The sequence below is a fragment of the Hydra vulgaris genome, chromosome 06, assembly GCF_038396675.1.
Source record: "Hydra vulgaris chromosome 06, alternate assembly HydraT2T_AEP".
NCBI classification, from domain to species: Eukaryota; Metazoa; Cnidaria; class Hydrozoa; order Anthoathecata; family Hydridae; genus Hydra; species Hydra vulgaris.
Window position 1 is genome coordinate 4,066,315 of NC_088925.1, and position 26,543 is coordinate 4,092,857.

The 26,543-nt window shown below is 28.3% G+C and overlaps 1 long non-coding RNA gene across 1 annotated transcript; it reads right to left on the reverse strand.

The window, feature by feature from the left end:
* Positions 1 to 10,843: 10,843 nt before the first annotated feature.
* LOC136081597 (uncharacterized) lies at positions 10,844 to 14,316 on the reverse strand. The gene is made up of 7 exons (XR_010638935.1): positions 14,117 to 14,316; positions 13,119 to 13,391; positions 12,854 to 12,973; positions 12,362 to 12,460; positions 11,560 to 11,716; positions 11,224 to 11,286; positions 10,844 to 11,138 (listed from the first exon to the last, which is right to left on the reverse strand). It is a non-coding gene; the product is annotated as an uncharacterized LOC136081597 (long non-coding RNA).
* Between the last annotated feature and the right edge of the window lie 12,227 nt (positions 14,317 to 26,543).

The window sequence follows — 26,543 nt, forward strand, 5'->3', positions numbered from 1 at the left end:
ATTAATAAAAATATATCTCCTAAAATATTTTACCCATTATTCAAAATAAATCCGAGCAGATATCTAACCAGTTTTTCAAATAACAGTTATATTAAACCAAAAAGTTATTTTGCAGCGACTGAATTTTTAATTTCTACTAGAGGGCCAAAATTACGGAAAAAAATATTTTCGCCTAATGAGTTTAAGAACTAATTGAAGCTAAAACTATTGATGAACGACGTAGCGCTCAGCGTTTTCTGAAGTTTTAATGGTTGCTACTGTTAAACTTACCCAACAATTAAAGGTTTGTCATTATCGGCTTGACAATCTTAAAAAAGGATTGTGCCATTTGTTATTGCTTCAATACTTTTTTTTATTTTAAATAAAAATATTATGATTATAAAATAAATATAAATAAAATATAAATAAAAATAAAAATGTGAACTATTCAGATATTTCAAGGTATATGCTGGTGTAAAAGGAAAGCTTCAGGATTATGCGTATTTGCTTACACGCATTTTAGCAATATAGTTTTTTGAACAAATTACTTTTTTTTTCTTTTTTTTTTAATTTTTCTTAAGGTGGTACTAAAGCATTAAAATCATAGAAAAAGACGATTTTGGGATTTTTATCTCAATATATGTAAAATTCAATTCTGCTTTCAAATATGTATAACTTTGATATGTTTTTATAACTTTGATATGTTTTTATAACTTTGATATGTTTTTATAACTTTTATATGTTTTTTTAACTTTAATATGTTTTTTTAACTTTAATATGTTTTTATAACTTTGATATGTTTTTATAACTTTAATATGTTTTTTTAACTTTGATATGTTTTTATAACTTTAATATGTTTTTTTAACTTTGATATGTTTTTATAACTCTGATATGTTTTTATAACTTTAATATGTTTTTATAACTCTGATATGTTTTTATAACTCTGATATGTTTTTATAACTTTAATATGTTTTTATAAATTTGATATTTTTTTATAACTTTGATATGTTTTTTTAATAATATTAAGAGATATAAGATTTTTAACAAACCAGGTATAATTTTATTCGCTTAGTAACGCCTCAGCAACGCCAAGCAAGATTTGGTTTTGCCTCAAAATCTAGTAACATATCCATGCTTTTAAACAGGGGGTCACATTGAATCTTGCAAATAAGTTTTATTGATAAAATGTCTTAAATCCATTAGCTAAAACTACATTCATTTTCAATCACGAATGCAAGTTTCAAATTCTAAAATGAAACAGTCAGCTAACTACAAATACAATAATTAATTGTTTGGTGCTGTTCCTTATCTATTTATTTATTTTAGAATAATAAAAACATTTATTAAGTAATTTAGTTGGTTTTTAAACTTTAAAAGTCTTTAAAAGCAAAGAAAAAGATGAAGTTTAAAGGTAACAGATTCACAAAAAACAACAAGCTTGATGATAAAACTGTGCAATTTGAAAAACCTTGCTCAAGTGAAAGAAAACTTCAAAACAAAAAATGCAGTATTTCATTTAGTAACAACGATGATTATAACATTCTAATAAACTTTTCGATTCTTCAGAATGAGCTTGTAAAATTTATTTTTTGTCCTAAATGTAGGAAAACAGTAACTTTATCAAATAACTTCCAAAAGAGAAAGGGGTTTTCGTATCTTCTATGTTTGAATTGCAAAAATTGTGACTGGAAATATGAATTTAAAAGCTCTCAAAAAACAAATAAACTTACTTTAGAAAAAGGTATAAGCTGTGTTAATTATCAAATGGTTATAGCTTTTTGTGAGATTGGTCAAGGTTATCAGGGAATCCGTTCATTTGCAAACATTATGAACATGCCAACACCATTATAATGACTTTTTATAACGGTGCAGTTTCAGAAAGCTTGAGAAACGCAGCTTTAGAAACAAAGAGTTTACTTGCTACAAATACTTTTGATAACAATAGTATTACAAATTGCCAGGTCTCAGTTGATGGTACATAGCAAAAACGCGGGTATTCGTCAATGAACGGTGTTGTAACTTTAATTTTAAGAGAAAACGGAAAGTGTTTTGACACAGCAGTTTTATCCAAATATTGCAAAGGATGTGCCATGTGGAAGAGAAAAAAAAACCAACCAGGGTGCCTGTACTGGCAAATCACAAAAAATCTTCAGGTTCTATGGAGGCTGCTGGTGCTATTTTAATGTTTTCTCGGTCAATAAAAAATTATGGTTTGTATTACTCTTCATACATTGGTAACATTGGTAACAATGGTGACACATCATCTTTTAATGAAGTCAAGTCTTCTAAACCATATGGTGAAGAAATAACAATTGAAAAATAAGAATGTGTTGGCCACGTTCAGAAGCGATTAGGTACACAATGCTGCATTTTTGTTTCAAAGTATGAAGGGAAAAATACTAAGTCAAAAAAAATTAAATGGGGCAGGAAGATTGAAAGATAAAGTTATAAATCAACTTTAAAACTATTATGAAATGCCAGTTAGGCAAAATAAACTATTACACCCAATAAAGAAATCTGTTTGGGCTGTGTTATTTCATAATAGTATTATAAGTAATCCCATCGAAAGCCATCAATTCTGCTCTCAATCCAAAAACAGTTGGGGCTTATGGCAAACAGTTAGGTTTAATTATCAAAACAAATACAAACCCACATTAAATATACCATTGTCAACAAAGATGTTCTTCTCCCAATTTTTTATGATCTTTTAAGCGATGAGTTACTTTCCAAATGTTTAAGCGAATAAACCCAAAACAACAATGAAGTTTTAAATTCTATAATATGGAAAAAATGCCCCAAAAATATTTTTGTTGGAAAAAAGGTTTTGGAATTTTAACTGCAATGCTAAAGTTTAATTAATGAAGGTGCCACCGGTATTTGCAATGTCTTTGAACGTTTAAAAATACCTGTCGGACAATTTATGAATAAAGGATTTATTTAAAAAAAACAATGAACGAATCAGAAATATGAGGAGAAGATCATCAAAAAAGGTATACAACAAAGAAATATCCTTAAGAAATTAAGAAAAGATTACTTAGACATTGAAAATGAATCAGAAAATAACCCAGCTTATTCTATTGGTGGTTGGTGGTTGATTGAAAAAGTTTATTGTTTTTAAAACGTGTTTTTTGCCATTTGAAAGTTTTCAATATTTACGATTACGCAGAATCAAATATCTCAAGATCTAAAGGTGCAATTACAATGAAATTTTTAGGATATATTCATATGGAGGAGTTGTACTAGAATTAGGTTCTAATACAAAATAGTTCATGAAATAATTCCTGATATGTGTATCACCTTGCATCCGCAGCTGGTTCAATATGGTAAAATTGCCCTTACTCTTAAACTATATGCCTACAGTAGATGATTCTAGTATAACTCTTACATTAATATGGGACCTATGAGATTGTAAAGTTTTGGAGCAAATAAATGGCCCTATCTTAAGATATTTTTCTTTTTATGTGTTTTTAGATTTGGTTAAGCGAGGTAAAAAAAATTTTTACGTTACAAATTATTTCAAAATTTGTATACTTTAGTTTTTTATTTATAAAATTACTAATTTGCAATTTTTTAATACATTATTTAACATTTTATTAATAGTCAGTACCACCTTAACCAATACAAAAACAAAATCTTAAAGTATATTTTATAAAGTCTTTAGAAAAGCGTTTTATATTATATAGTGCTAGGTTTTTTAATTTTTGTTGCTTTATATTTACGGTATAGACTAAGGGGTTTGCACAGTGGGCCAAAATTCATTTTTACTGGACAAAACTAATAATTTGTTATATAAAAATTATTTAAGAACAGTTTTAGTACTGTTTACTAATTTAAAAATTGCGATTTTAATGATAACATTAGTTTAAATTTTGGGTTTCTATGGATACCTAAATTGCTTAGCAACCACCTATTTTATTAACCTTAACAAATAGAAATAGAAAAAATAAAACTGAAAAAAGTAATAACTTTATTGGATTACTCCCATAATTACCACATTGAGTATTTTTATAGTACAAATGTAGTGCTACTATGGATTTTTAATTTGGTTGATAGTGACACCTGAAATGCCTGGCAACGGTTAATTTTGCATAGTTACTAGCTTAAGTAATTTTTCTAAAAGCATCAGTCTTTTAAACTAGAATAGTATTGATGTTGCAGTCTGATTAAAAATTATTTTATGCATTTAAAAATTTTAACACATTCCCAATTACTAATTTTAAGTATTTTTTATGCAGTTCCAGGGCTCTATTTTATGTTTTATGAAACTACTACATAATCCATATAAAAGGTACCTAAAGCTTAAACCTTTTTGTGTATATAATAATATAAAAATTTTGATTTAAAATTATTTTTCGAACTAAAACTCATATATTCTGATAATTTTAAAACAGATTTAACTTCTTTTTCTTGACCATCTTTGCGCAAACTACAACCTGATGCAAAAAATAGTTCCTAAGATGAATACGATGCAACTAATGACGTCAATTTTCTTTACTTTGTTTTACTACTTGATGTATCAAAATGCATCTGGAACCTGCCAGATACTACAGTTGGATAAGACCAGAGTTTTCATTATCAATGGAAGCAGTTAGTAGAACTTTTTTACTATCAATTACTTGAACTGAAATTGGTTCATTTTGTAGCCATTGTTTCTTTATATATATATATCTATATATCTATATATATATATATATATATATATATATATATATATATATATATATATATATATATATATATATATTTTAATACTTTCACGTATACTTTATATGTAGTTATTGGGTGTTTAAAAGAATTATTATTATTATAAGGGACAACACATTTAAAATTCATGTGGCCTACGCATTTATTGTAAATAATTGAATAAGGACCTGCCCTATTATATATTATTGCTGAACATAATAGTGGTGTTAGTAGTGCCTATTAGAGCGTGTTTGACACGGCAGCCATTGCAACCAAGTTAATTGCGTGAAAAATTCGCAGCACTTTCTTATAAGAAAATGTGAACGAAAGTGTATGCAAATAACTAACTAACTTATATAAACTTCAAGTAATCTAATTTTAAAACATATATGAAGTTTTACAGTTTTACTTTTACTTGAAAATTGCATTGCCGTAACACCACGTTAATTTTGATTTATAGTATTTATTTGCCGTTTTTAAAAGTCTTTTGTTTATTAAATAGTGGTAAAACCTTTATCGAACAATACACTTTAGTGGTAGAAGTAGTAAGCTTGCAGCATTTTTGAGCAGAATCGCCGTGGTTCAAATCCTTGCGCTTGCACAGTTTTTTTGTTTTTTAAAAATACAGAATAAAAAGTTTTTGAAGTTTTATAGATGTTATATATATATATATATGTATATATATATATATATATATATATATATATATATATATATATATATATATATATATATATATATATATATATATATATAAATATATATATATATATATATATATATATATATATATATATATATATATATAGCATATAAAAAAATGTTGCTAAAACAGACGAAATGGAGCAAACTTTTAAAAAAGCATAAAATTTTTAAAAACATTAAAACACGAGGAGAAATTTTGTTGCGCATATGTCAAGATAGATATACGTATGTTAATAATGTGTAATTTGTAGGTAATTTGTCCTAATAAGCTGCGGATGGTCAGAAAAAAAAATCGTGATCTGAAACTTAATAAAGTAAAAATTTAATAAGTCTTTAAAAAAGTGCTGCTGTGGAGGCATAAAAAAAGAAAAAACAGCCCGTAGCTAGCAAAAGCTTTAAGATTTTTTTCTAACAACTAAAATTCTTTTTAGGATATTTACTTTTTTGCTATTAGTATATACGGTTCCATTGAAAAAATTGAAGATGTTAAGGGATGGATTTGAATCCTCGCAAAACGACACCGATGATAGCGCATTAAACCACTGAGCTATCGAAATTAAGCATGTACTAGAAAAACAAACAGTTTTATAAATCTCTCAGTTAATTAACACTTTTGAAACGGGTTTTTAAAATAAGTGCAGCCTTATTGCATAGCAATAAAGTTGCGCTTATACAAAAATAGTATATATATATATATATATATATATATATATATATATATATATATATATATATATATATATATATATATATATATATATATATATATATATATATATATATATATATATATATATATATATATATATACATATATATATATCTTAAAATTAATGAAATAAATATTACTTGACAAACAACTGTAAACTTTTTAGGTATTATTTTACACAAAAGTATATCATGAAGGAATCATATAGGCACTCTTGAAAGAAAACTTTCAATAAACATTGGAATGACGTATAATACAAACCAATTTTGAATATTTGATCTTTAAAAAGTCTTTATTTTTCCTTTATACATAGCTATTTAACTTACGACAATATTGTATGGGCATGTACCAGCTACGCTAAAATAAAAATAAAAACTATACTGAACAAAAACATTCATGTAGAATCGTATTTGGAGCAACAAGAACTATGCCTTGTGAGCCACTTCAAGGTAAACTTAATGCATTAAATGTGTTCAAAATTAACATATTTCTAATCATACAGTTAATGTCTAAAGTAAAACATGGACTGTCTCCAACGATATTCTATCTTTATTTTAGAGAAGTAAGCCATAAATATTCCGCCAAGTTTTCAGAAAATAACTTTGTTACTCTAAAATATAATCTAAAGTTATGCTCTTATTCTATTCAGTACCGGGGACTGGGACATATTTTGTGGAAAGATTTTCCGCATATTGTTAATATTTAAGGATAAACATTTCCGTAATTCAAATCTAAATTAAGGCGTTTTTTTTAATACTTACAGATTTTAATATAGTAGATTTTGTCTGTCACTTTTGGAAGTTATTAAGCTAAATTAGCAGCATAAATTTAAAAATCTAGTTAACAAAAAGAACAAAACCAATATTGAGACTTTCATAATCTTTTGGGGTCGTCCATAAATTGTCACACTTTAAGGAGGGGAGGGGTTAATAGTTTTGTGACGACTCATACGGAACTTGTTATTAAAGAGTTACGAAAAAATATTTTATCAACTTGTTGCTCTCTCGTTTGGAGCAAGAGAGAGGGAGGGGTAGGGGGCTAAGATTTTAGGGTTTCTTGTTCCCATTCTCCTATCTCAGTAATTTTTTTTGTGAAGAATCTTTCCGTCATACATATGAACGTAAAATAATTTGACATGTTCTTTTTGTTGGTTATTTAAATTGGTTATTTCAAACATTTAAAAACCTTCCTACGTCACTGTATATATATATATATATATATATATATATATATATATATATATATATATATATATATATGCATATATATATGCATATCCGAGTGGGGACGGTACGTTTTTAAAACGTTTTTTACACGTTTTTATAAGGTTTAAACCTAATAAAAACGTCCAAAGAACGTTTTAAAAACGTACTGTGTCCACTGGGATATTTATATATCTTAATAAATATAATTAAATAAGTAAAAAATTTATTCTCAGTATTAATTTTTTGTACAAATGTCCTTTTTTTTTTTTTTTTTTTGAGTTTTTGAGAGTTTTCGCTTGTATCAACTCAGTTGCTGTCGGAAATAACCTATTGTTATGTTTCTGAAATATGCAATGAGAAATTTCATTTCATTAGAAAACTCCTAATTTGTAAAAGTTTGTGAACTGTAACAAAAAAGGAATGATTATTTGCTTAGAAACTTTTTATTTTTAAAAATTGTTCTAAAAATAAAAAATTGTAACGCTGTGAAACTTTAAAAATAGTCAATGATATAAAAAACTAATTATGAATTAAATAAGTTTTTAAAAATAAAGTATAAAGCATACCAAATGTACTAGCCCAACGTTTATACCCAACGTACATAACCCAATGTCTCCATAAATAAATTTCATAATAGTGGTAATTTTGCCTTTAATACTTTATGGAAAATTATAGCATGTAGTCTGTCAGTATGCATAACTTATATGATATAATTTGTCTATTTTTCTAATCAGCATTGTATAACTATAGTAATTCAAGTATTAAATCATTAATTTTTAAATAAGTTATTAATTATTCAAATGTTGGATGAAAAAGTTTTTGAAACAATTGTCTTTATTTATTAAATAACGCAATAATTTGTACATTAACATTTATCTATATTTGTCATCGCTTAGTTATGCAGAAAATCCAAGTTACACAAATATATCAAACAATTAATAATATGTAATATTCTAAATGGTTTTTAATAATAAACAAACTAAAATATTATCAATAAAGTTTAAAAAAATTAAAAGTAGCACATAAATTCAAGTTTAGCCATGTTACTTTATTTCAATGAGAACGGTATAAAGAATGGCTCAAAAATGTAATAAAACATTCTGATGATACTCAAAGTAGATCAAGTAGATCAAAGTGAAGCAAATAGGATTCTGTACAATCCTATTAACACGTAGAAAACATAGTGTAGTTGGACCGCTGTTACCATAAATGCTTGACCAACGTTGGCTGCCCTCTGTTGCATTTTGCTGGCTTTCACATAGTATTTATAATGGTCCGTTGGCGGCGAGGTAAAGGTTTTTATCGGCGCACCGATGCACAGTGGGAACATTTTATTGAAATACCTGGCCAAAAATACAATCGATGTGTTTATGTGGATATTAAGCCCTAATTGAGTAAATTAGCCACTTAAGATAATATATTTTTGTTTTTAACTAGCTTTATAGGCGTAACTATTAGAGGATAAATGGGGGAGAAGGAGGGGGGGTAAACGCAGATGAGCGCTGGGTTACCCTACAAAAATTGATAAATGATAATGATAAAATCTCACAACTGACTCAAACTGTCGTACCTGATGTATCAACCTTTAAAATATTTTTAAAAAATTCATAAAGAAACTGTTCAAGTTGTACATAATAATTATAACACTTGTTTGGGTTGAATTAAGATAAAATGTATGATGTGTAAAAATAATCAAATGCGTTGCTCTGGCGTTGCTAGGGATGTAAGTTAGAGGCATTTCATTCAAATTCATGAGAGCCTTTCTCTTGTTCATCTTAATATTAGAATTGCTAAAGTAAATTTTAAAAACTTTAAAATATTCTTAGAGGAAAAGCAATTTTATTTTTAATATTATTTGTTTAAGCGAAACATGGTTAACTGATGACGAATTTAACGAAAGCACCCTTTTTCAATTAAATAACTATGAAGGAGTGCATTTGCAGAGGAAATCGAAAAAAAGAGGTGAGGGTGTTGTAATTTACATTAAAAATAGTTTGCCGTATAAATTACGAAACGACCTATGCATATCTGATTACGACAGGGAATGACTCTAAAAATACCTTAATATTATGCTGTTATAAACCGCCACAAACATCAACAGAAATGTTCTCAAATCATCTTCAAAATATTATTTTGAAAAGCTTCCAAGAAAAAATAAGTTTATTTATCCTAGGAGATTTAAATCTTAATGCTCTAAATTATGAAAATAATAAAGAAACACAAAGTTTTTACAATAATTTATTTCGATTTTGTGTAACTCCTCTTATAAATAAACCAACGCGAATTACAAAAAATTTGGCAACACTGATAGATAATATACTAACAAATTCTTTATTTGAAATCAGCTTAAAAAAAGGAGTAATAAAAACGTCTATATCGGATCGCTTTCCGATATTTATTTCAATAAATACCTCAAATAAAATTAAAATAAACAAAAAAAATAATCACAAGGTGGCATTTTTCTTTGGATAGCCAGGTTAACTTTAAAAGGGAGTTAGCCAATATTGACTGGTCAGATTTAGAATCCTCAAATGATACCAATTAATGTATCATACGTTTATAGATATTTTTTATTTCTTTATGATAAACACTTCCCCAAAGTAGTAAAAACAATTAAATTTAAAGACATAAATTTATCTTGGTTGAGTAAAGGTCTTAAAAAACCATTTAACAACAATTATATACAAAGTACCTAGAAAAAAATGCGATAAAACGAAATCAGAATACAAGAATTATGCAAGTCTCTTTGAGAAAACTAAAAAAACCGCTAAAGCTAGTTATTTTAATAAACTACTTGAAAAGTGTCAAACAGATTCTAGGAAAACATGGCAATTATTAAATGAAACTATTGGTAAACCAAAAATTAACAAACCGTGCTTTTCTAAAACTATAGAAATCAACCACAAAACAATTGATGATGAAAACGTCATTGCAAATGAGTTTAACTACTTCTTTGTTAATATAGGAGCTAAACTTGCATCCCAAATTCCTAAGTGTAAATAAATCTTTTGATAAATATTAAGATCGTTATAAAAATAAATTGAATATAGAAAAACTAACCATGTTAGAATTTAACAATGCCTTTAAAAGCCTAAAAAGAAACAAAGCAACCGGAATCGACGATATAAATAGCAACATAGTAATTAACAACCAAAACGAGCTTGAATCCTTTATTTAAAATAATTAAACACTCCTCCCAGTAGGCACAGCGACGTGACAAAAACGTGAATTTCACGTTATTTTGGCACGTGACAATTAGGTGACTTTTTGGTCCCCATGAAATGACCAATTCACGTGATTTATGGACGTGTTTTTCACGTTACTTTTGGCACGTGATATTTAGGTGACTTTTTGGTCCCCATGAAATGACCAATTCACGTGATTTATGGACGTGTTTTTCACGTTACTTTTGGGACGTGATATTTAGGTGACTTTTTGGTCCCCATAAACTGTCCAAAAGACGTGCTTTTTACGTTAATTTTGGCACGTAATATTTAAGCAATAATTATGCTTTATAATTACAATTATAAGTGTTTGGATTCGTGTAAAGAAAAAAAACTCATCGTCGAGGAAATATTTAATACGTATTAAAATACATGGTTTTATTAGTCAGTATATTAGTTCTTGACATAAAAATTTTTAATTTGTAACAAAAGCTGCACTTTTGTTAAAATATCCTCCTTAAATCCAATAAGTAATAAGTACGAAGTCGTAGATCTGCAACTTACGAAGAGCACGCTTCAAACTTATATATCTATTCTTTCATAAAAGCACGCTTCAAACACAATCTAACAAATCAGTCGATATTTTCTTCTATAAGAGCACGCATCAAACTTTATCTAATGAATCAGATTTAGCTGAAAAGAAACGAATAAAATCTTAAATAATAGTATGATTATTTAATAATCATCTTAAATCACAAGCTTTTAAAACATATCTTACTTTGAGAGTTGCTAACTACTTTTGGCAACAAGATTTTCTAGTGTGTTATTTGTTTTCTTTTATCTAAATCATTAAATAATTTTAAGAAAACAATACTACATACAGTGTAAAAAAATACTCTGATTGCAAAAAAAGTAAATAAGTATTTAATAAAAAAAGATGTAACAAAAAAGTCGACAGATGATTAAAAAAAAAGAAGTACATAATAAAAAATACAAGTTTAAAAAAATATTTTTTATCTATATATATCTATATCTAATATCTATCTATGGATTTATCTATATCTATATAAAGTTAATAACTGATGGGCGTGATTAGAAAAAGACCTGTACTCACCTTATGTGGTAACATCTGTGTACTATGTGATAACATGATAATTTTTTTTTTTTTTTTTATCTTCTTATATTTGCAACTGTTTCTGCATTAACTTGTTCATACATTAACTCACTAGATGCAAAGGTGACAGCCCACAAAGTTGCTTTAAATGAGTAATCTACAAAGTTTTGAACAGCATTAAATGTCATTTTAGAATGCACACAAAAATTAAAACAATTTATAAAAATGTAATAAATATCACATAACCACAAAGCATTATAGTGGGGATTTTATATCACGATTTTCCTTATCCATGGTCAGATTTTCACCTTGAGGCTCCTTTTGCTGTGGAAACATTCACCACGGCTAAGGAGCCTCATCTACCCCTAATTATATATAATATATTAAGTATAAAACTAAAAATATGTATAATAAAGTATTGTCAAATTAGGTCACCAATAAATACAGAGTGCTGAAAATTCAACTCAGAATCAAGTTGCATTCTCCAACAAGATATGAATTAAATCAAATTCTTACTACAAAGTGCGATCACAAAAGAAGACAAAAAAAAAGGAAAAGTGAATTTTCTCAAACTTTAAAAGTTAAAAGGTTATTGGGTCTTACTACAGAATGATATTCCTAGGCAATAACATAACAATACCATTGGGTCTTCCTAGTCAATAATATTTTATGCAGAACTTATCATTTGTCATATAGCTTAATAAATTTAATATTAAATAAGTTATAATAACTTATTTATTATCAAATTAATTACATTTGACAGTCTAAAATAATATACAATATGGTAGAAAAAAAAGTATACCTTGTAGTAGGGTTTGATCTTTTGCGTGTTGCAATATGAGAATTATCTGCCATAACGTTACACAATTTTGAACTAAGCTTTATAATATATTTATTAAACCTAAATTGATAAAACTTAGTTATAAGATAATATGTTTGGATAAAATATTATATATGTGACATTTTATTTTTGTCAAAAATGCATTGCGACGTTATAAGATATCTTACGCCCTACTTTTTAAATTATTATAAAATTACAATGCAAAATAATTACATTATTATAAAAGTAAAATAAAAAGTAATTACAATAATGAATATATAAACTACATATTTCATGTAATCATTATATCTAAAATATCCGGAAAATATCCTGAAAAAATTCAGAATACTTTCCCCCTCATTTTCCCCTTAATTTTGCATTCAGCCAAGTTGTTTCTCAATTTTTTAAAAACTTTTCTTAATTTTTGTATGAATGAAAAAACAAAAAAAAAACAAATAGATGAATAATATATACCTGTTATATGTTGTAATATAAGTTGTATGTATGGAAAACTTTTCGGATATTTGGAAAAATATAAATTTCAGAAAAATATCTGGTATTCCGGGAATATCCCGAATAAGATAATCCCTGAAACTAAATTATAAAAAAATAGTAAATAAAATAAAGAATATCTTTCCAAGTTTCTAATCACAGGTTTTTATTATGAATAAAAAAAGTTCCAAAATACACAATATTTTGGCAACGTAACATTCACGTTTTAATCAAGTAAAATTGTCACCTGGACAAGGTCACCTAAAATATACATGATTGAAACATGAAGAAGGAAACGGGGTAAGAGCAGGCATCAAACTTTATCTAATGAATAAGTCGATATTTTCTCCAATAATAGCTCACAACACCAAATTTAGCTCAAAAGAAACAAATAAAAACTTTAATAATAATATGAATATTAAATAATCATCTTAAATCACAAATTTTTAACACAAATCTTACATGGTGAGTCACCAACTGTTTTGGCAACAAGATTTTCTGGTGTTGCTATTTCTTTGATCTAAATCATTAAACAATTTTTAAAAAAGCAATGCTATACTTGAGAGAAACTTGCTTTACATATTGGAAGGTTGTTAACATTGAAAGATAGGTAAAATGCAGTTTCAAATACAATAGCATCATAATTATCTTTTTGTGGGGAAAACATCGAACAAATCCGTGTTAATAACCTGTTTTATATTGTACATAATAACAATAGTAATAAAAGTCATATAACATATATATAATAATAATTTCATATAACTCGAATATATATATAATATTCATATAATATTCAAATAATATAAAAAAAGGAAATAAATAAGTATTAACCCTTTTTAACAAGTAAAGCACGAGATCAAGATGTCATATATTATAAAAAGATAAAGTATTTAATAATAATATATACATATATCAATAATAAATAACATAACACATTTATTTATTGATATTATCTTGGATAAATTCTTTAACCTTGTTGATAAAAACCAAATAAAGAAAGAAAATCTATTTTGGGTTTTTATCTAAACGACTCTTGAGTAATAATGTATACAGAAGTTCTAGAGACATTATTATTGCTCAAGAATCAAGAATAAGTTCTGCTACAACTTATAATTTGTCCATGTAGCTTACTTAATTTAATATTAAATCGTTATAACATAACTTATTTCGTACTAAATTAAGTAAGCAAAATGGACAAATTCGCCAGTCTAAAATATTATATCATAAAGTAGAAAAAAAGCATACCTTGTATTTGAGCTTAATCCTATTTGTGTGGCAAATAGGGACGGCAAACAGGGTACTAATTTATTTGACTTAATTTGATATAATTTAGATATTAGATATTACAACTTAGAATATATTGTTCTTTTTAGTTCTGTTTTAAATGCATTGCGTTAAAAGATATTATATAGACCAATTTTTTTTTTTTTAATTATGATAATACTACAATAAAAAATAATTATATTATCATAGAAGTGAATAATTATAACTAATATAATGTATACAAAAACTATACTATAAAAAAATAATTAATATAATAAAAAATATTATTTCACATTTCTTATGCCAGTTTTTTTTGAGAATAAAAAAAGTTCCGAAAGACGAGATATTTTGGCACGTAACTTTCACGTGACTTTCACGTAAAATAGTAACCTGGACGAAGTCACCTAAAATACACGTGATTGAAACGTGAATAAAACGTTGCGTGCCTACTGGGCTTAAGGAAAGGTATCTTTCCTGAAAAACTGAAAACTGCGAAAGTAAAACGTATTTTTAAATCAGGAGATGCAAGTGAAATAGGCAATTACAGACCAATATCAATACTTTCTACATTCTCTAAGATACTTGAGAGAATTATGCACAATAGAGTATATACTTTTTTTAAAGAAAATAATTTTATTTACTCCAAGCAATTCGGCTTTCAAAAAAATACATCAACTGAACACGCAATCCTTCACCTAGTTGATGAAATAAAAAACTCTTTTACAAACGGAGAAGTTACATTAGGTGTATTCATAGATCTCTCTAAGGCTTTTGATACAGTCGACCAAAAAATATTATTATCAAAGCTTAACATGTATGGCATAAGGGGTAGAACGAACAAATGGATAGAAAGCTACTTAGATAAACGTGTGCAGTCTATATACTATGGAGATATAAAACTCTCTAATCCTTCTAAATTTAAAGTGTAGTTTTTCTCAGGGTTCAATACTTGGGCCTTTGCTTTTTTTAATCTATGTTAACAATCTCTATCGGGCATCAAAAAGAATTTCAACTATAATGTTTGCTGACGATAGCAACTTTTTTATCTCCGGAAAAGTTATAAACGAACTGTGCGTAGAAATGAATCAAGAATTAGAAAAAATTTCTGGATGGTTTAGGGCAAATAAACTTTCTATTAACTCAAACAAAACGAAATTTTCTTTATTTCATCCTTCTTATAAAAAAAAAAAGAAGTCGAATCTTCTCTTCCAAAATTGTTTATTGAAAATAGAGAAATAAGTAGGGATAATGTTACTCAATTTTTAGGTGTTTTTATTGACGAAAATCTAAATTGGAATAAACATATCGCCTATTTAGGTAGTAAAATATCCAAAAGTATCGGAATAATATACCGATCACGCCATTTATTGAAAAAACCGCTACTCAAACAAATCTACTATAGCTTTGTTCAAAGTTATTTAAATTACGGTAATGCAGCATGGGGTAGTACCTATAAAAGAAAACTAGAACCTCTCTATCGTAAACAGAATCATGCTATACGAGTAGTTATTTTTAAAATTAAAAAAGAACACACTAAGCCTCTTTTTGAACAGATGTCTTTACAAACATTGTTTGAACTAAATATATATAATGTTCTAAGTCTTATGTATAACAGCAAAATGCAAAAAAATCCTTCAATTTTCTATAGTCTTTATAAACAGAAGCCAGAGTAGAAATACCTGTTGCGCACAAATAGCACCCTTTTAGAGCCTTCATGCAAAACTAAGCCTGAGCAATTTAAAATTACTTATCGTGCACCTCATATCTGGAATAAGTTTTTATTACTTAATCAAAATATTATTGACTTTGGAAACTTAAATGGCTTTAAAAAAACTATTAAAAAGAGTATTTTAAAGTATAAAAATTTACTAACTGATTTTTTCTAAAGTAATTCACTCCTAGCTTCATATATAAACTCTTATTTTTTAATGTACTTAAATATATTTTTCAAACGCTGCGTTAGCAATAAACGTGGTAATATTAAGAGAAAGTAACGATATATGTTTGTATAATTGTTATCTTACATTTTCATACAATTATAATGTAACAATTTAACGTAAAAATTTTGTAAATATTTTTATTTTTATATATGTATATGTATGTATATATATATATATATATATATATATATATATATATATATATATATATATATATATATATATATATATATATATATATATATACATACATAAAAAAATTAATTTTTGCTTCACCTAATAGAATGAATATTGACAGTAGGGTATCAAATTTCCAGGTAACGGTGTAAACTCTGGTTCAATCTGGAATCTGGTTTGCCCATCCAAAGTCTATTATCCAATTATATAAATCATTTGCAGAAATCTGAGAAAATAAAGAGTTAACAATAAAAAGACTCGTCACACTTAAAAGGAACGCAGTAAAATTGCAATTTAATGTCTCCAATTATAGTAAAAACTATATACACCTTCTATTTAAATTAAGGAGATGTCAAATAATATACACCAAAACAAAATAAATCTATTGAAATTAATCTTTTTAACAAATAAGTAATCTTTGAAATCATTAATTCCCAACTGTTCAGTTAAATCTTCTTTTTTAGATGCTTTAAAAGAATTATATAATATTCAATGCTGGTTAAAAAAAAGTAAAACTTAGAGACTTAGAGAATGTAATTCCTAAAGCTACTTTTCATAACTTGGTACAGGCCATAGCCGTCTTTACTAACAGACCTTGTAAACACGTATATAGAGGCCTCGGGCTGGAAGCCAACGGTATTCTAAAATTATTTTGTTCAATTATTACAAGCGTCGTCTTTACTCCTTTTTGATTAAAGTACAACAATTATCTTGTTTATAGATACAAAAAATGCCTAAAAAATGTTGTGTGACGAACTGTAATGGTAACTACAATAAGAAAAATTAGGGAAAAATTTTCCGGCTTCCTCATGAAAAAGAAGAGTATACTCGTCGGGTGAATGCTACACCACAAGACAATATACCTGACAGTCCAAATACAGTTGTTTGCAAAAGCCCCTTCCTATCTGGATATCCAACAGTACCAAACTTGACCATAAAAGGCCTCGTGATCCTCCATCAGTTTTAACACGTATCAAACCTAGTTTGATACCTACTCTTTCAACTCCATTAAGAACAACTTTTAGAGCATCTTCATCTCTTCGTAACATTATACCCGACAAACTTTCGTGGTCCTCTAAGTAACTTTTCTTATGTTGAGTCTTATATCTTGCAAAATTCATCTGACCTACTTGCTCTTTGTGAGACTAATTTGAGTTCATCTGTCTCATCTTATGATCTTAGTGTTTAGCACCACTTCACTCAATGGCCTTTCTCTTTGTTCTATAACGCTCTCCTTTATCTCAAGACTGCACTCTTGTTGATGTTATTTCTGATCATATTGACCAAGCCCTCTCTCTTTATCCATCAGCTAATATTGTTGTTGTCGGTGACTTTAATGCTCATCACACTGAATGGCTTGGCTCTAGTATCAGTGACTTTGCAGGCATTAAAGCCCATGACTTTTGCCTTTCTCAATCCCTAACACAAATAGTCAACTTTCCTACTCGCTTTCCTGACAACTCGAATCATTTACCTTCTCTACTCCACTTATGTCTTGTTTCTGATCCTAGTCAGTACTCAGTTTCTCCACATTCACCCTTAGATGCTTCTGATCACAGTTTGATCTCTCTAAAAATTTTATTTCATTCTTCTTCATCATCTGAATTCGCCTATCATCGTACAACTACCTTAAAGCTTATTGGGACTCTTTCCGTGATTTTTTTCGTGATGGCCCTTGGATAGAAACCTTTTGTCTTCCTGTTGACAAATGTGCTTCTTACATAACTTCGTGGGTTCAGGCCGGCATGGAATATTTCATTCCCTCTCGACGATTCCAGGTCAAGCCTCACTCTTCTCCATGGTTTTCCTTACATCCTGCTGCTAAAATTACCAATCGAAACCGTTACTTCTATATCTATCAGCAAAACAATTCTCCAGAATACAGACGCCTGTTTTTACTGCTAGAAACCATCATGAAATCTCGTATTTCATCACAAAAATTAGGCTCTCGTGACATCTGAAGAACCTTTAATCGTATCAATAATAAAGGCAAATCTGTAATTCCGCCTCTCTTGTATGGTTCAGACTTTGTCACCTCACCTAAAGATACAGTTGAACTGTTTGCTAAGAACTTTTCATCAATATCATCTCTAGTTGCGTTCTACCTGATATAGCTGTCAAACAGGTTGATCAATTGCTTGACATTCGTATTACACCAGCTTCTGTATCTAAAGTGATTTCTTGGTCAGACTTTTCTACAGCTTGTGTCCCGTACAACATACCTGTTATAGTCTTGCAGATATGTTTTCTAAAACTTTCGAAACTATTCAACAAGAGCTTATCAGAGTCTTGTTTTCCAGCCTGCTGGAAAGTGGCATCTGTTATTCCTACTTTCAAAAATTCTGGAGAGCAATCCGATTCGTCTAACTACCATCCCATTAGTCTTCTTCCTATCATAAGCAAGGTTTTTGAACCTTTAATTAACATACACTTTATCGTTATCTTGAACCTAATAACTTACACTCTGATCATCAATATGGATTTCGATCATACTGGTCTTCTCCATAAGCTTTCTTTTAACGGTGTATCTGGTAACATCTTTAAGATTATTGAACTCTTCCTTTCCGATCGTAGTATTAAAGTTGTCCTCGATGAACAGCACTCTTCTTCTTATTTTGTATCTTCAGGGTTTCTTCAAGGTTCAATCCTTGGCCCTATACTGTTTTTAACTTATATTACCGATCTTCCAGATATTCTCACATCTAGGGTGGCATTGTTTGCTGATGATACTACCATTTATTCTTGTCATAATAAGAAGCCAACACTCTCTGATTGCTTTGAGGGGGCATTTGAGCTTGAAAAGAATCTCACTTCTGCTACAGCATGGGGCTCACAGTGGCTGGTGAACTTCATTACAGATAAAACTCAATTTTTTCAGCCAATCGTTATTGCAATAATTTAGATCTTCCTGTATTTATGAACGGTAATGTACTCAATGATACATCTACCCTTATCTTGTAGGATTAACTTTTACTTTCAATCTTTCTTGGAAACCATGTCTTAAATCCGTTTCAAAATTAGCGTCTGCTAAGGTTGCATCTCTTTATCGAGCTTGACAATTACTTACTTCGGATTCTTTTCTCTATCTCTGTAAATCTCTAAAATTTATTCTCGTGTTTCTTGTCATTTAATTAAGCCTCATTCTTTTTCTGTGTTTCTAAGTGCTCCAAAAACTCTTATTCGTTTAGTTTTTTTCCTTGAACATCATTTATTTAGAACTTGCTTTCTTCATATTGCTTTCCTGATTCATATAATTTTCAATCCTTTAAGTCGTCTGTGAACCATTATCTAGCTGTACAATCTTCATCTTTTCTCCTCCAGTAACTTCCAATCTAATTAGTGGTTGCTAGGAGCTTTGTTGGAAGCGAAGATGTTTAAAAAAAATGATATATTTTTAGCTGCTGATAAAATTACATTCTTCACCTCATTACATCAGTAGTTACAAAATAAAGAAATTGATAATGGTACAGGTAATGTAACTTGGTATTTAGCTTGTGAAAAGTTGCTGATCATTAAATCAACAGATTTTTAAGAAAACTCTTCAATTGTCAATTTTACGCTTAAAATCAAGAACGATCTTACTTTTGAGGGATACTTTACTGGGATTAAATGAAAAATTAAATCTCTACATAAAAAAAAAATTTCATAATCGATTCTTGCTCAAAATTACAAGAAGCTATTAATTTTTTAAATAACTTAACAAAATCCAACAAAGTAGTAAAATCTTTTGCATCCGTGAAATGAGTTCTATTACATTAGGAAAAAACAGAAACTATTGTACTAGCATTTGAATACTTTGCAATTTCAAGATCATTATATGGAAGATTAAGGGAAGATTATGAACTTTTCTATTATTTCTCTTCTAACAAAGCTGACTTCAAAACTGGATTATGCACTGGACGATACAGAGTTTTTAAACTCAGTTTTTTCTAAACTTGAAAATGAAATGCAAAAAAAGTGTTTGCTATTGATTGGCGAAATATATCAAATCATCTCTTACTATGCTGGCTTAATCTTTGGAAAAGCAGTAAATAAACCAGATTCTTTAGGTACTACTGTTTTAAGTTTTATGTTAATTTCACTATGGTGGACCGCAATATCTTTGCAGAATTTTACTTGTTTGTGAGCTTAATTCTAAATTTCTGATTGAACAAACTCAATTTGTTTTAAAGGGAATAAAGAGCGCTAGAGGGATACCAGTTGCCATAATATGTGATAATAATTGTGTTAATCAAGCACTATTTAAAATGTTTGAATGTATTGATCCATGGTTGACCAAAGACAATATGTTTTTGTTGTAAGACTTTGTGCATCTACATAAATCTGTTCGTAATAACTGGATTACAGAAAAAAGCCAAATAATGAATAAAATGGGGAAACTAAATATGCATGTTGGCTTAATATCTTGAGTTTGTTCAGACTCGAAGAAAATAAAACTGTAGAATTGTCTAAACTTACAAGTGTGTCTGTTGCACCAAAATCTATTGAAAGATAAAAGGTGTCTTCTTGGGTGGAGCGATTTTTAAAATTTTTGAAATTTGATTTGGCTGAGCAGCAAATCAATATCTTTTGGTGAAAAAAGAACCTTACTCTTTTTTTTTTAGTTTAGATGAGTTCTTGAGGTTCCTCTTTGGATTCTAAATTTTTGATCAGTCCTAATATTGTTAAAAAATTTTTTTCCTAAACTATATCAACTTGATACTTAAAAGAAGCAAAATAATATGCTGATTTTGAAAATAAAATTTGTTTTTATTAAAAAAACTAAAATTAAAAAAGTAGAGTTGTTTTTTTCATTAAAAACCCCCGTCCTCAATAAAACGGGGGTTTTAAGGTATATTTTTGCAAGTATTTTTTTCACTAAAAATTTTTTTAATAAAATTATTATTTATGAAACAAGCATTTTTTTCTGCTTTTTTTGAGTCCAAGGTTGACATGGTTTAGAAAAAAAAAAATTCAAAAATATTAAGACCTGTCAAGAATTTAAATTCCAAAGAGGACCCTCAAGATCTCATCAAAATAAAAAAATATTTTTTTACTTTTATCTTATAATTAATAGACATTGATTCGTGTCTCAGTAATATTGGTTTTTAAACTCTTTTTTTTTGCTATGAATATCGCTCCACCCTAGTGTGTACTTGTCTGCAAGTCTTTTGTGATGAAACTGTAACTGCTTTAAAATCTAACATTAATATAAAAGAAGCAGATGACACCATAACTTTTATTGAAATATTTGTAAAGTTCTGGAAAATTGTCAATACAAACGGACTCTATGCTGATATTTGATATAAAGATCCAGATATATATAGAGCAGTTATATTAACTTCATGAAAGACAATCATTTTTACTCAGCCTAGCAACAATGGTAAAACAAATGACAAGCAAACAAGGCAGCAGACAATATCAGTTCGCCAGAGATACAGGTGCAGCCTTAGCTCATACGTGTTGTGATTTAGTAGCCCTTACAAAGTTTTTGTTGTAGAAATCTTTTAATTATGTAATACTGGAAAAATTTACAGCTGACCCACTAGAAAAAATGTTTTGAAAATTCCGATAAGGATCTGAACGAACATATTTTATCAATGTGTCATTGATTTTGTCATTGAAAGTAAGAATTCAATGAGCAAAATTAAGTGTCATTTATTTTTTATCTCCAGAAAGTGGGCACAACAGCCAGAAATGTGAATATTTTCTTAGCAGAAATGCTATTGGTATATTTGACAATTTGCCTGTGCTAGAAAAGCACATGCAAATGCAAATTGCCTGTGCTAGAAAAGCACATGCAAATAGATACAAAAGCAGAATTAGTATATATAGCTGGATATATTGTGCGAAATAAAGTTGAATAGCAAGAAGAAGCTAAATTTTATTATGAAGCGTTCGGCGAATATACTGCTAAAATAAATTGTGGAGGTTTGAAAATAGCAAATGACATTGTTTTATATTATTGCCTCCACACTTTTACGTGTTACACATTTTTACATAACTATAATTTCTTCAAACTTTGCAAACTGATTAATTTTTCTGACAATTTTTTTTTTTTAAAATATTAAAGCAGAGTAATTTTATTGTAAAACATTTCAGAAAATTACAAAAACGTCTAAAAAAAACTCTTAAATAATATTAAATATAAAGTACTACACACAAAAAAACATAGATATTTTTGTAAAAAAACCTTGCCCAAATTCTTATAACTATGCTCGGTATGGTTTTAACAGAGAAAGTATGGTGCCATCTTGACAGGGCTTAGTCTTATAGCTTATACAAGGATTTATTGCCCACCCAACCCATGTTTTGTTGCTACAGCCCTTGAATATAGGACTGTGTACATACTATATAGTGATACAATGATGTGTATGATTATGTAGTTTTAAAACATGAATTGAGAAGACAAAAAACAAATTTGAAATATCAAAATTGTTTCTTTTAAATAGCATTTGATATTTTTAACTAAAAAAACTCATCATTTTAAGATCATCTTATTGTAAAAAAAGAAGTAGAGTAGTAGGGTAGAAGACAAAAATCTATGCTGTTACTTTGGACGTAGTATAGTGATTTTACCATGTGCTTGTTGTAAAATAGCCCCTCACACGCGCTTGTTATAAAATTAATATTTTTATATAAAATTATATAAAATTTACATAATTATATAAAATTTACATAATTATATAAAACTACATTTTTTTTTTTTTTCTTTTTTTTAACTATATTTTTTTTATATTTTTTAACATAACTATATAAAATTACATAATTATATAAAATTTACATATCCATCCCCCCAACTAGTGGAATAAAAGTATTCAATAAAATTGCAAACACTATTTCATATGCCAAATCGTTGATGAAAAAAAAAATATATATAATGCAGGCCTATTCATTACCGGTGATTTGAACTTCCCAAATATCAAATGGAAAAAAGGATGAATAAACACCTCAAACACTGAAACAAGTTTAGATACAAAGTTTGTAAACACCATCAACAGCCTATACTTACAACAACATGTCACAAACCCAACCTTTCTTCAATATAACAAACCTTCAAAAGATACACTTTACCAAATATTTAGCGATTCGATCTACCGCACAAGTGAAATTGCTGTTGGTCCTTCATTAGGAAATTGTTTACAAGGTCACTGTAAACTATCCTTGCAATATCAGTTAACAAATAACTACACCAACTATAATAGTTTTACTAGTTTGAAATTTATTTATAATAAAGAAATATATATTCAGTTTAACAATTACTTAGCCAAGCAGAGGTAGGAAGTTTTATTTAAAAACTTAGACGTTAATCAAAGCTTCTAAATTTTCTGTCATATCTACAAAAAAAAGCTGCAAAATATTTATTCCATTCATTCATTAAACATAAGAAAAAACAACTCCCTTGGTTAATCAAAGAACTTTTATCGCTAATTAAATGAAAAAAAACCCTCTGGTTTCTCAACCAAAACATTAAGTGGAATTATCTCCTTGTCTAATAACTACAACTGTACTTAAAATCTTATAAAAAAAAAAAAAGTAAAGCTGCAACTTGCTCATTTGAAAACAACCTATCTAAAGGCAAAAATAATGCAAAAAGACTTTATTTCTACATTAATAACAAGCAAACTGTAAATAATCATATTAACATATTGCATTCACCTTCCGGTGAACTTTGTTCCGATAATATTTTTATCGCCAACACAATGAATAAGGTGTTTACTGTTCAATAGTAAAGACAATCTGTCTTTACTATTGAGCTTCACAATCAAAATCTACTTAAATTTGCTCAAAGTATTTCTGCTTCTCTTTTTATTATTTCGTTTGATTATAAATCTGTAAAAAAATACCTTGAGGGACTTGACTGTTAAAAATCTACCGCAGAAGTTAAAAAGCCCATACGATCATAAAGAATACGCCAGCACAATTGCAGCTCCGTTTGCCATGATTTTCAAAATGTAAATAGAATAAGCCACTTTATTAAAAGCATGGCTTTTTGATAATGTAACCTGATTGTTCAAGAACGAATCCAGGACCGCCCAATAAAACTCCAGACCAAATTCAATTACTTCTCTACTTTGTAAAATACTGGAAAAAATAGTTAAAGATAAAGTTATGCATTACTAATTATCTAACAATCTTCTCTCCTATTATCAACACGGATTTATCAGCAAAAAATCTTGCATTACAAATTTACTTGAAACACTGAATTTTTATACCTACACTGCCTCACTAAAGTTTCCTAATGATGCCCAATTTCTTGATTTTGCGAAAGCATTTGACAAAGTTACTCAAAAAGCGTGAATCGTATGGGATTAAAGACAATGTATTAAAATGGATAAGTGTCTTTCTTTCCAACAGAACACAAAGTATCATCCTCGGAAATTTTGCATCCGATTGGAAACAGGTTACTAGCAGCGATCCTCAGGGCTCAGTTTTCGCTCTAAACCTAATTTGTAATCTATAATAATGATTTACCAGAACACTTTAGCAGTAAAAATAATTCCTAAATACATACAGATAACACAAAGTCCTTCAGTGTACCCACCCAATGGGCACACGGACGTCCAAAATGCTCCGTTCGGACAATCAGAATAAACGTCCGTGGACGTCTATTGGACGTACCAAATGCAACGACTTTAGTCCGTCCATTTTGGACCTATAAAGTACGTCCAAAACAGTCCGTTTGGAGGTCTACACTAGACGCTTTTGGACTTCTTACGGAGGTCTAAATTTAGTCCGTTCATTCAGCGTTTTATTTTATTCAGCTCATTCTCACACCGACTCCATTTCTTGCAACTATAAAAAATGGAGTCTTGATATAAGAAATGAAGTCTTTTTTTTCTGACAAAGCCTAAATTTAATATACACGTATTTTTGGAATTCAACTCGAGTGACAACTCTCATTAGGATAATAACAAGGTTACTTCATAAATAATTAAATTCCAGTACTTCATAAATAATTAAATTCCAGTATGTGTGTCCAGTATTGACACAAATCATTATAAAAAAATAAAAAGGAGTAATATTTTTTACAATATTAATATATAAATATAATCTAGCAAAAACATTATTTTTTGGCTCGTTTTAATATGTCGCCAATGCATTGGCGACATATTAAAACGAGGAAGCAACATCGAGGATGCCATTGCAATGGCATCCTCGATGTTGCTTGCATCATAACCAATTTTGCCACCAACAATAGTATCTAAAGAAATAATATTTATCACAAAATTGTCTGTCAATGATAGAGCATGTTTTAGAAAATCGTAAATAAACGATTAAATTCAAAAGCAAAGTAAATAAATTTAGCTTTCGAATTTAATTTCCAAAAAGTCAACTAACTAAATGACATCCACAATAAAAACTTTTATCATAATACTTGTTATTAGTTTCGGAAAGTCATAAATAAAAGAACTAAATTAAAATAAAAAACGACCGCAAATATACTTGCAAATAATAAGTAGGAGAAAATGAGCAATGTACTACTGTTTCACGATCTGCTATTTACTGTTAACAAAAATATTTCAGTCTTATATAAGATGCAATAGTTACAAACTCGCATTCTATGCTCAACATTTGTGCATTTATCATTAGGAGTGCTCGTAAATTTACTTTTTCCTTTTCTTCCATCCTCGCTAATTAATGCCGGTATTCCATGATAGCATTCAGAACATTTTTAACTGATTTCCGGGTAGTTGCTCCTCCCACTCCTCTCATTTGAGTAAAAATTATTAAAATAAATTAAAAGCTTGATTAAATATTGAACCAAATTTAAATACCATATAGAGTCACATCATCTTGTGAGCAAATTATTAAAGTTTCGTGCCATACACGGCAATCCTCAGCTATTAACTACATTAAAAAAAAACGGTAAAAAAACCCGTTTAAAAACAAACTCCTTTACAAATGAATTAAAAATTACGTAGAACGTCTTCTAACTTAATTCATTTGTAAAAGGGTTTGTTTTTGAACGGTTTTTTCTAACGGGTTTTTTTATGTAGTTAATAGCTGATAATTGCCGTCGATGGCACAAAACTTTAAGTACTATTAATGATGTTGTTTTTGATTTAAACAAAATTTAAATATTTATTGCTCTATTATATAAAAATAATTATATAATATAGTTATTAATAAAAATGATATTGAAAAAATTTATAAATAACTTTTTTTTAATGTAAATAAAAAAAACAAAATAAAACTCATGTTAAATTGTCATCTCTTGAATTAAAGCTCTACCTTCACTGGTTTTACTTAACTTCTCAACGCATTTACAACTTTTCTATCATCATCGTCAATAATTTTACAAGAATTAG